Below are 13,544 nucleotides of genomic sequence, written 5' to 3'. Positions count from 1 at the left end.
ACGCTGAATAGATTTTTTCTCATTTAAAATGTTTAATTATATTTGCCATAATGAAGTTTAATTAATGTGGCTCCTGCCTCCAAGTCACCAATGAGGGAAATAACAGCTTTAGCAGAAATAGAAGTTGTAGTGAAAATGCGTGCTATTAATAGAAGGTGAGAGTGCTGTACAAACTGGAGGAATTCAGTTAGGTTTTTATCTGAGCATGAGAATACTTGACTTAATTTAGAGTACCTTGTCAAGTTTCTTGACTTGTCAAAACTTGGCAAGAAAAAACACATGGTCAAATTATGGCGCATTTCTGCAATTTTTAGTTTCTTCTGCTTCCAATTCTCTCGGTTTAACAGCCAGAAAGGGAGAACCTGTGCTATTATATGACACCTGACAATCACAGCTTTATATATAATCAGGGTGAAAAGATATATTTTACCCTGAACAACCTGAAAGTGTACATTAATTAGGCTGTTTCTGATGACATGAATCATCAGTGTCAGTGGCCAAATCATTCCAGATAATCCTTGACTATCTGTTTTATACTATTGCATAATGTTCAGATAATGTAGAAAATGAATTGATTATATCTATAATGTTATATGGAGCGCTTTGTTATTATGGAACAATCCACAGTTCATATTTTGTGGTTCCACACAAAATCTGTAATCAGGTTACCTGTGAAGGTAGTTTTGATGTAGACATAAATAGTTGATAGCCACAAGATAAGTGAGATTCATTTCCAGATTGTGTGCATGTATGTGTGTGTTTAATAAAGGGAAGGTGATAATAACTACAAAGTCTATAATTGTGTTTCTAAGTCACACCATTGGCTATTAGTAGGCATTGGCATCCAAATTAACAAACATTCAGACAAACAGCTGGTGATTAGGCTTCTTATACAGATACACAAAGTGGAAACCGGAAACTGAAAAAGCAGACCCTTTAAATTAATATGTATATATTACTTATTGGGGCGGCATGGTGGTGCTGTGGTTAGCACTGCTGCCTCACAGCTCCAGGGGTCCTGGGTTTGAGTCTCAGCTTGGGGTGTGTGGAGTTTGCATGTTCTCCCAGTGTCTGCATGGGTTTCCTCTGGGCACTCTGGTTTCCTCCCACCATCCAAAGACATGCAGGCTAGGTTCATTGGCCATGCTAAATTGCCCTGTAGGGGTGTGTGTGTGTGTGTTGCCCAGCGATGGACTGGTGTCCCATCCTGGGTGTATTCCTGCCTTGCACCCTATGCCTGCTGGCATTGGCTCTGGTGTCCCCATGACCCTCACCAGGATAAGTGGTTTTGAAAATGGATGGATATTACATTATTGTAACAGTTTTGAACACTGAGACACAGACAGAGGGGAGATGGAAAGTGGCTGTCACTGGTTTCTGGGTTCATGGGACACACAAAATTGTCCCAAACACAACTGTTTACAAAATTTGCCACTTCCACTATTGTCCAAGACCCTCTGCAGTGCCATCATCAGTAGCATGTAGCATGGGGCGGGGGGGGAATCTATTAGATTGAAGAAGTTGAAAAATACCAAAACAGGGGCAGATGGATAATAAGATCAACATAAGATACTTAAAGTTTAAGATATATTTATAATACAAATAAAATATACTGTTGTCTAGTATATTGTAAATTAATTAACAAAAGTATAAGAAATGTATTAATTTAATCTTGATATATTTTAATAAAAACATTTTTTTGATCTTTAGTGCATTCCAGAAGAAAAAAATAAAATAAAAATATATATATATATATATATATATATATATATATATATATTGTTTATGTATTGCAAATTAGGTTTTATAGGTTGGTGCAAAATCAAAACAGCTAACCTAGGTTTCTATTACTATTGCTGATTTGCAGTAACTACTCGCATTAAAAAGCTATACAAATAATATTGATGCTTTAATAAATCCGTGGAAGGTGTTGCAGATGGCTCTGCTGGGAAGAATCACACTATAATGTTGAGAACTCCTGTTGCCATATAAAAAATGGGTGGGTAGATTGTTTCTATACAGTATTTGTATTTAAATTTAATCAAAAGCACCATGATACAACTACATGGTCTTGGCTTATGTTCCCCGCACATATTTTTAGAAATATATTTTGCAACAGATAACATACACTGATCAGCCATAACATTATGATCACCTGCCTAATATTGTGTAGGTCCCAAAACAGCCCTGACCCGTCGAAGCATGGACTCCACTAGACCTCTGAAGGTGTGCTGTGGTATCTGGCACCAAGACATTAGCAGCAGATCCTTTAAGTCCTGTAAGTTGCGAGGTGGGGCTTCCATGGATCAGACTTGTTTGTACAGCACATCCCACAGATGCTCGATTGGATTGAGATCTGGGGAATTTGGAGGCCAAGTCAACGCCTTGAACTCGTTGTTGTGTTCCTCAAAGTATTCCTGAACCATTTTTGCTTTGTGGCAGGGTGCATTATTCTGCTGAAAGAGGCCAATGCCATCAGGGAATACCGTTTCCATGAAAGGGTGTTCATGGTCTGCAACAATGCTTAGGTAGGTGGTATGTGTCAAAGTAACATCCACATGAATGGCAGGACCCAAGGTTTCCCAGCAGAACATTTCCCAAAGCATCACACTGCCTTCGCTGACTTGCCTTCTTCCCATAGTGCATCCTGGTGCCATGTGTTCTCCAGGTAAGCAAAGCACACGCACCCGGCCATCCACGTGATGTAAAGACCAGGCCACCTTCTTCCATTGCTCCGTGGTCCAGTTCTGATGCTCACGTGCCCATTGTAGGCGCTTTCGGCAGTGGACAGGGGTCAGTATGGGCACCCTGACTGGTCTGTGGCTACACAGCCCCATACGCAACAAACTGCGATGCACTGTGTGTTCTGACACCTTTCTATCAGAACCAGCATTAACTTTTTCAGCAATTTGAGCTACAGTAGCTCATCTGTTGGATCGGACCACACGGGCCAGCCTTTGCTCCCCACGTGCATCAATGAGCCTTGGTCGCCCATGACCCTGTCGCCAGTTCACCGCTTTTCCTTCCTTGGACCACTTTTGATAGGTACTGACCACTGCAGACTGGGAACACCCCACAAGAGCTGCAGTTTTGGAGATGCTCTGATCCTGTTGTCTATCCATCACAATTTGGCCCTTGTCAAAGTCGCTCAGATCCTTACGCTTGTCCATTTTTCCTGCTTCTAACACATCAACTTTGAGGACAAAATGTTCACTTGTTGCCTAATATATCCCACCCACTGACAGGTGCCATGATAATGAGATTATCAGTGATCTTTACTTCACCTGTCAGTGGTCATAATGTTATGGCTGGTCGGTGTATATGCTATTATTAATCAGTTGTGAAACTTTACCTCTGGACATTCATGTGCTGTATTTTGTCTAAACCCTACAAGTTTTAGGAATGCAATACACACATAGAATATAGCTGTACAGGTAGCCTAATGGTAAAAACACATACTCTACCATAATAAATATATAACAAAGCTCGACGAGGGGGTGGAGGCTGTCAGTGTATTCATATATTTGCAGAAATGTAATCGAAGAGTTAAAGAGATAAAACAATTACTTTCTTCAATATTATTTATTAATTATATATTTTTTTAACGTCAAAAACATGTCTTATGTTTGCATGACACAATATTACCTTGCAACCCACTTTTGCCACTTTAGGTCCCCTATGGTTTGCACAAAAATTATAACACCAGATAAAGTCTAACCATTGTGAACACTAAGGACCTGATTTTCAATTGTGAACAAATTGCCCACATACACTTACTTGGGCATCTGCAATTTTCACACAGTGGAAAATATAGGCCTAGATGATTATAATGTTAAGATTGATATGGAAATCCTAGTGAACTTTCAGTTTACTAGTAACTGTGCAAACTGTACACAAACCTCAAGTGTGCAATTTGTTTACCTGATGACCTACAATGTTTGTGTAATGTAACTATTGCAAATTTACTTACCAAGTTGATGTATATGTTTTTTGAACCTGAAGTTTACACCTTACGTTATTCAGTAAACTTTGTGAGAAAAATAACACTTACAGTGTGTGAACCTGCTGTACAAATGTACATGGTGAGCTGCAAGGCAGGCAGATCTTTGTTAGCTCTGTGTAAACCTAATGTTTCCAAAGCAGTAGAAACGTGAATTTAGTTACTTGAGTTCTTAAATAGTTTGCAGGTGTTGTAAACCTTTAATTTCATGCAGTGTTTCTTAATGCAGTTTTTTAGCAACAGGGCTACAGTATCTATGTGTAGAGTGGTCTCTGTCCTGTGACCTCAGTGAAGCACTGTCATCTTCAAGGTGGTATGGCTGATTGAGAGACTGCTGCACCATTTAACACTACTGCCAGACAACAAGGCCCATATCTAACAGAACTTTATGAGACTGAATACTCCAACTCCTACCTCAGGGAGAAGCATTCATCCCTACTTCTGACATACTTATTTTTCAGATCAACATCTAGCTCTCTCTTTCCAACTCCCCAGAAACACATACACTTGTCCAAAGATTTTTTGGCATTTAGGATTTTTATCAGAAGTTTAGGCAGTACCATGAGCCAGAGGAAACTCCCTCACATTATCCTAAACACAAGCCTAGACTAGTCCTTGAGGATTGGAACCAGGAGAACACTGACAGTATCAAACTTCCCTCCTTCCAAGGCAGGTGAGACTACTGTTTTGGGCCACATGATGACATCACCCTCATTTGTACTCATCAGGTTAAAGGGGGAAATATCTTTAATCCGGGAGTGGCTGTTTTGCACTTTGCAGAGGGGCAAAAAACATATAAAACAGTACTCCCTGACCTAGTCCACCTAGTAAACCTTAAAAGGTTTAAAAACAAAACTATCATATTGATCAATGCTACATCAAGAATGACTTAGAACAGATGTCAGTTTTTCCTAAAACTGCTAATATACAGCTCACCTGTCGCAGCATCAAGTAATTATTTTCCATTTGGTATGAAAAAAGCAGATGTAATGAAAAAGCAAGACAATTACGAAATTACAAATCTACTGCACAACAAAATCTTCCAGACCAAGTTTAGAGACCCTTGGTTGTAATGCATAGCATGATATAAGGAAAATACAAATCACTACCTGCTAATTATAAAGTATTACACAGTTTTTAATTTAAGAAGTGTGCATCACGAAATCATGCCTTCAGACAAAACACAGTTTTATGGTTTAGGCTTTTCATTAAGACAAACTACATTATTAAACAGGGAGGGGGAGAAACAGCATGAGCTTTTCTTTTCCTACTTTTCCAACTGCTGTCAATGTGTTTCTCCCCAAATTGAAATGTGTTGTTAAACCTTAAATTCAGGCTTATGAAGGTGTCCTTCATCTTAGTGAATACCTTTTCAGTTTTGGTGGTATTTCATTATTTTACTGTATTGAGATTCAGGGCTACATTTGGATTTTCATCATAACTTTAGATGTATTATTCATGTATTTTAATAACTAAAAAAATACTTTCTACTGAAAATCAAAGGGAAATGCTAATATTCAGAACTCTATCTTTGGGATTCGTCATCATGTGAATAAAACTGCAATAAAACCAAATAAACTGTACACTTAGTTTGCAGTCTCCGACTTTAACAATTCCTTTACTGTATAGGATGAGTTTACAATTTGCTACTTTTAAGGAAATGTAATAATCGGCAGTCTGTTAAGGTCAGTACTTTAAAAGATCTGAAGCAGTTTTTGCCTTGACTTAAATGGGAGACTGTAGAGCCATTATTAATGTTTTATATTAGAAATAATAATAATATGCAGACTGAGCAAAGTAGATTTGTCAATCTAGCAACAGGCAGTTGTCCAGAGGATATGCTGTGGACATTCTCCTCTCCACTTTGACTTCTGTTCATTATGATAAGAGGAACACCCAAACAGATCAATAGCCCACAGATACCAGTTTGTTGGGGGTTTCCTGTTCTTCTTTCAAGGCTGAAGATGCTACATTATAGTGATTGATTACCTCATTGTCCATTGTTAAATAAATGTGAGATTGGGCAGTTTGTATTCCACAACAGGAAAACGCCTGCTTCCATGATGACCCCCACTGCTCAGGAAGACCACCACAAACATTCAGAAACCTGATCTCAAGACAACACTTTGGAAAAGCTGTCTGTGCCCCTTCCCACAGACCAACATGTCATGCATTGTATAAAAGGCTGTCCACTTTTGCTGTTCAATAAGTCTCTGCTGAGGTAGAGTGCTTCCATGTCAGGCACCTTCTAGGCCTGGCATGTTAAATAAATACATTTACCATCTATGCATCCAGACTGGGTTCTTCAGTCAGAGACTATCTTCAGCTTCATACTGTACACTTTTTATTTATTACTCAAGCTTTAAGGAAGTATTTCTTGACATTTGATGTTATATTGTTGTGTGGCTAAAGTAATACATGTTCTTGTGCAACACAAAAAGCAACAAAAAAACAACAACTACAGTATATAGGCACCAATGGGTTGTTGCTTGTAGAAGACAGGCCATATAAATGTGTTGTTTTCCTGCCCACATACGTAATTATATTCTTACAATCGTATGACATTCCACATGACATATGACCTCAACCAAAGACTACAAGAATGAGAAAGCAAGCATTGCTAATTTATACTATTGTTACCTAGTCTGCAGATGCTTTTCTCCTTCAATGCTACACCGATGTCAGGTATGACATGGGTCCTGTCTCTCAGTCCTGCAGTGAGAATGAATTGGGATGGCTGTGTCAAATGCCACATCATCATCACTGACAATGGAACAAGGTCCTCGGTTTCCACATCTAGGCCTACTAGAAAGTTAGTACATAGTTTGCTCTATTAAGTAAATTGTCTCTTTCACAAAGCATTATATTTGTGCTGTACATGTTTGTGTAACATGGGTGAGCCATTACATCCTGGACTGAAGGGTTGACCCAGTACAGATGAGTGCGTTTTTACTGAAACACTCAACACAAAGCAAGATGAGACTCTTTTCTGAACAGTGATCTTCTAAGGCGGCTTGAAGATGTTATTTGCTTATGACACTGGCACCTTTAAAATGCTGGAGGAGTGTAAAGAGAAATGGACTATATTGGGTGGTTTTAATGCTGCCGAGACTAAGACTGGGCCCAGTGAAAGCTATATTTGTATGTGTGTTTTCTTTATTATCACAAAGAACACAATCTACATGTTAAGCTGCTGTTGAGTGGGTTGATGGGCCAGGATGGTTGAACCTGGGAGCCAGCAGAAGGATAGTTTTTCATTTCCTTGCCAGACTTGGCTTAAAAAACACAAATAATTATCATCATTTTTCTTTTCTTATCTATTTTTGTCGAATTACTGATGGTGACATTGGCAGCAATTTCATGGCAGACTTAACTGGGAAAAAAAAATACAGAATATATATATACACACACACACAGATTTCTACTGGGCCTTAATCTAACAGCAAACAGAGAGGAGGACTTTACATGCATACATGATGATTGCTCATGTAGCGTATTTAGTTGAAACCTTAATATGATCCAACATCAGAGGCTCGGAGGTAAAGTTCAGCCCACAGCAACAACAAAACCCTCAATGCCAGAAAAGACTGGAGTTTGTGCATGTGGGATCTGTATACTCTTGGAAACCCAAGGGAGTTATGTCACTGTAACAGGCTCATGTAGACAATGAGCCATATTACACCAGCAATAACTGCCAAAAATACACCCAGCTTTACACCTCACCCACCAACACTTGTCTAAAAGGATATCCGTGTAACCTGGCAGGGTATAAAAGGCCCATGGCTCATTTATGACAGCAAAGATACATCTAAGTCATTATCCATTACTACTTTATACTGGCGAAGGATGAGTGCAAGAAATGAGCAATAGCTAATCTTGGGCAGTGAAAACCAGGTATTTGTTTATTTGTAACATCTTCACAGAAACGTGTTTGCAAGGGAAAAACAGGTGGAAGGAATTTTAATATTTGGATCCAGGAAGGCAATAATGCAAATAAATAAATAAAGACTAAAATATTGAACTGACAAAACACCAGCTCATAAGATTCTCCCAGAGCTGGCTGCACTGTTATTGCCCTTTTTGTTTTCAATTTAGCTATACTTTATGGTAACAGGGCAATGTTGCGAGCAGATGGTGTATATTACCAGAAGTACTTCCCTCCTTTTAATGTTTGGAGAACTGTTAATGACCAAACTCCTACATATGTTTTATAAAAACAGATATTGGAGGCTTTTTTAAATTCAGGTACATATTAGTTGGACATCACAAAGCAATATGCCTATGGAAAGAAGACTTTGCCTAAAGTGCTTAATTGCTCGTTAATCAAATCGACACTGTTCTGTAGGGGCCTTGGCAGGAATGTGAAGGCTATAAAGAATTTGCACACTTTGAACAGCTTTGTTCAGTATTCAGCACCACTCTCAATCCTTTGTAGACATACAATAAAAAGGAAAAACTAATTGCCCAAATGCAATGATATCATTATCCAAGGCGCAAATTAATTTTAGTGAACCACACTGAGTCGTTCCCAATCTTTTCGAAGGCAATTTACATTCCCTTGCTGTACTTTTGTTTTAATGTATTCAGAAGACAATTGCATCAAATATGTACATCATGCAATTTAAATATGTCTTTTAAGCATTAGGCCGGGCTGTTCTACTCGATCAGCAATTATTGGAAGTCCCTGTGCAGTAGTCGACAGTGCACGTCAGCTGTACCGAAAGGTCTCAAAGGCAAAATGCTGACTGGCTCTAGTGCATCTGAATTGGAGCTGGTGTTCTCCACTGCTGCGCTACAGCTGGAATTTCGTAATTCCTTGCTAATTCAGAGGTGGTTTTCTGTGGCGGGCAGTTACTCACCAAGTCCACCGGGTGTACTGTCCAACTCCCCCACCCAAATTAAATACTATTACTAGTATAGTATTACGAAATTCAGGATTCAAAGTAATTGGGTAAGAAAACCTTGGGGGATATTCCCAGGCACATTTACTTCCAATATCATAAGTGCTTAGAGAATATTTTCCCCGATGGGTTGTCTACTCACGGAAGTTACATAATTTGAAAGTGAGCAATTTAATATTTTGTTCTGCTCAAAGCCTCAATGTAGCATTATCTATTTATCTTTCTTTCTTTCTTTTAAAGGATCATGAACAAATTGAAATGTAAAATATTGTTGTTGTATGGCGCTGTATCAAACTGTATGGTGCCAATAAGCCAGCAGCACTGTGATCAGTCCAGCAGGGAGGCATGCTGACATTGCTTGATTGCAGGGTTGAGGGGCTTAGGTTTTGATCCTCCGGTCTGGATTTGCTCAATACTTTCTTTGACCTACTCACGCACACATTCCACCTGCTGCTTGATTGTTTTCCACAGGGTACAAGCAAGCAGCCGTAGGCAAAGCTATCGCCACTATCAAGTGACATTTCATAATTGCAATGGCAGGTGGGAGCGAAGTTTTGATTTCATCCCTACCACTGGGTCAGCTGAACTGAGCTCCCTGGGAACTCTCGGAGGATACAACCGCAAGGTTAAATGATTAGATTACAATTGCACTATGATTCATACACTTTACACTGACATGTACATACACTGTTAACTGAGATTCATACACTATATACCATGGCATGTACACCATATACTAACGAGCATATATATACTATATACTGATACATATGCAATATACTGAGATTCTGGCTCATACACCCTATACTGAGCTGTACAGTATTTTGTGATTAAGCACACGCTTTTACCAAGGAAATCTATAGAGAGCAGGGAATTAATTTTGGATGAACAGCTGTGATTGCCAAGTAACTTTAAAACAGTAACTTGCTTTTTATGGCGTACCTGAAGGACAGAGTATATGAGGTTTCATTTAACAGGGTTAACACACACCGAGTCTATAGCAGGTAAGCTGTTGATGAAAATGAAGATTTAGTAGCCTGCTAGACTAGGGAGTAAATACTCTCTTTGGAATAGTATGTCACTCATATAGAATGACTGTATATGTATAGTTCCAAACACAGGATGCCAATTATCCTAAAAGTATGCATCCAAACACAAAAAGCAACCAAAATAATCATATTCCCCATTTTCACTGCATTGGGTAGTACAGTCTGACTAGTGGAAAATGTCTGGAGGCTTTACGTATATAAGTTAGAAATGACATTCCTATGTACTGTCCTGGGGTATGAACATCTTCCTGTAATGGGGTTTTGTTCTGACAACAGATGTAATGGCCTCGAGGTAGGTCACTGATGATGGGATAAAATATGTATACATATATATATATATATATATATATATATATATATATATACTGTATATATTTTATTTTATTTGATAATGAATTTGTGTTGTTTTTCAGGATTCATTTATCAAAAAATTTCAAATGTGTTCAACATTTAGTTTCATACATACGTCTCCCTTCGAAGCAGGATTTGTTAACTTTGTTAGCCGCGTGTTTCGAATTACGAGCAGTCTGAAGAGAAATTCCGAGGATGATGTAAAACACTGAAATATCAAACCGAAACAGAACTGAAAAATGAAGCTTTAAAGAGTCTCTAATCAGAGCCCCAACCCTGACTTTCTCAAATACATTTCTGGCCTTGAGTTGTTAAAAGCATACTTGAAAAATATAGAGCCGAAGCAACGTTTACTAACAGCCTGCCTGAAATGGATTTTCCAGCATTGAGATGAAATGAAAAGAAAAGTGCTGATATCCAATATTTAAGCCCCCTCCCCCACCCAATGCTTTACTTAACTGAAAATGAATTAAAGTTCAAAAGAGGAAAACTATTGAGACTCTTTACTTATTTACAGTTTTTTCTATGGCAAGTAACACATTTGAAATCCAATTGGCATGTACGATTCCTTGCTATTTTCCAGATAAGGGCATCAGAATTTGAAACTGACTTTCATCTCCTATACGCAAGTACTTTACTGCCTCTAATTGCTCAGGGTAAAGTGGTGTCACATGTATCTTACATCTTATCTTTAATATGTGACTGTTTAATACTGAGGAGGTTTCTGCCATATCTGTAGAGTAGGTTGAGACCCCCACACACAGGTGTGCTGATGTAACAGCCTCCTCGGCAATGCTGAACCAGCAGCTCTGACTGATGATGTAAGGCAATATACACAGGGCCTCCCTACGGATGCTGAAATGTTCAGCCTCAGTCAGACACCTCTGTGCAGTTAATATCAGGATTCTTTCATCACATAGAAAGCCATGTCATGCTCCCAGCATGCATTCCACTTCCTCATCACATCTAAACCATGCTATATAGGAAACTAATTATGTAGGATGTCTTTCATTTTTATATTATTGAGGTATATTGATTTCATGTTTGTTGAATTAAAGCAAAGACTAACCTTAGAGAGAAATGAATAAATAAATGACAGGAGCTGACAGAATATTAAAGATGACGGGGTCTCTGGGGTGATGGATTCGAAGGAAGCATCTGGTACGATCATCGTCTTTTCATGCTAACACCTGTAGTCAGTGCCTTTTGTCCACATAGACCAGGTGTTCGCAATAAATAGATAGATAAACAAAACAAAACAAAGCATGTTCAGGCAAGCAGTGCACTTCCTTTCTGAGACATCTTCACAAACCTCCCTTGCTTTCTCAAATTCTCCCAAGTAAAAATAAACCTTGATGAGCAAGCCTGTCATTCAAGTTGAAAATAAAGAACCCCCCTGCCAACATACAAAAATATCTAGATAACATTCTATGATAATTAGCTGAAAATACCCATATCTTTGAACACTGTGGATTTATGACATTTTTTTTTTATGTTGCACACTAATCTATAATTTAAATTATTCAAACTGAAACACCATTTGACAGTTGTTGCAGTTGCATTTTGAAATTCTACCAAATGGAATACATACGAGCTCTTAAGATCACTAGCACAATATTAAGGGTTACTGATTACTCTCTCTTTTTGAAATTACAGTGCTGTCCATTCCCGTATTGTATGCACATATGCGTTTATTTCATGCATAAAGCTTAGGTCAGATCCTCAGCAAAACAGACATATTAATAACCATTTTGCAGAGGATTTCACAAACTTCAAGCATGAAATGGACACATGTTCAAATATAACAGTAAGAAAGGCACATTAATTTCAGAAAGAGTGAGCAATCTATAAGAACTCACTTGATGCAGCACACAACAGGCAACATTCGGAAGTTTGCTTCTTTTCTGCTTTGGGGAATAAATACATAAATAAACTCAGCTTACAGACAGTAGGCAATTAAGGTACAGTTATAAAAACTTAGGACACTAAAGAGACCTTTCTACTGACTCTGAAAAACACCAAAAGAAAGATGCCAAGGGTCCCTGCTCATCTGCGTGAATGTGCCTTAGGCATGCTGCAAGGAGGCATGAGGACTGCAGATGTGGCCAGGGCAATAAATTGCAATGACTGTACTGTGAGACACCTAAGACAGCGCTACAGGGAGACAGGAAGGACAGCTGATCATCCTCGCAGTGGCAGACCACGTGTAACAACACCTGCACAGGATCGGTACATCCGAATATCACACCTGCGTGACAGGTACAGGATGGCAACAACAACTGCCCAAGTTACACCAGGAACGCACAGTCCCTCCATCAGTGCTCAGACTATCCGCAATAGGCTGAGAGAGGCTGGACTGAGGGCTTGTAGGCCTGTTGTAAGGCAGGTCCTTACCAGACCTCACCGGCAACAACGTCGCCTATGGGCACAAATCCACCTTCGCTGGACGTGATTTTCTGCCATGGCCAGCGAAGAGCCTGGATCTCAATCCAATTGAGCACGTCTGGGACTTGTTGGATTGGAGGGTGAGAGCTAGTGGCATTCTCCCCAGAAATGTCCAGGAACGTGCAAGTGCCTTGGTGGAAGAGTGGGGTAACATCTCACCCCAAGAACTGGCAAATCTGGTGCAGTCCATGAGGAGGAGATGCTGGTGGCCACACCAGATACTGACTGTTACTTTTGATTTTGACCCCCACTTTGTTCAGGAACACATTATTCCATTTCTGTTAGTCACATGTCTGTAAAACTTGTTCAGTTTATATCTTAGCTGTTGAATATTTTTATGTTCATACAAATATTTACACATGTTAAGTTTGCTGAAAATAAAAGCAGTTGAAAGTGAGAGGATGCTTCTTTTTTTGCTGAGTATATATCACTCTCTGCCTGTGCCAGTAAATGGCAAACGTCCACATTAACCATGAGCACATTAAGCAGAGTTCAGTGCCATTCTCTTGCATGTGGTTAATGAGCTGTTAAATCTAAAGAAAGCTACGCTAAACCCCCTGTGAGACCTTTATCATTCCCAACACACTAAGGGGTGAGAAGCATGGACAATGAAACTTCAGAACAGTCTCAGTCTGTTCAATAGAAGGTCTTGAAATGTCCGAATGAACTCCAACTGCAGGAGATAGGGAAGGTGAACAGGACTTAAAATTGTGGGAGGAATGCCCATCAAGTCAGCAACCATTCATGTTACCAGGCCATTTTTCATGGTTTGTATCATCACGCTATACCTTTGTTTCT

This window comes from Amia ocellicauda, chromosome 5 (assembly GCF_036373705.1).
Source record: "Amia ocellicauda isolate fAmiCal2 chromosome 5, fAmiCal2.hap1, whole genome shotgun sequence".
Classification (NCBI taxonomy): domain Eukaryota; kingdom Metazoa; phylum Chordata; class Actinopteri; order Amiiformes; family Amiidae; genus Amia; species Amia ocellicauda.
This window is presented reverse-complemented; position numbering follows the sequence as displayed.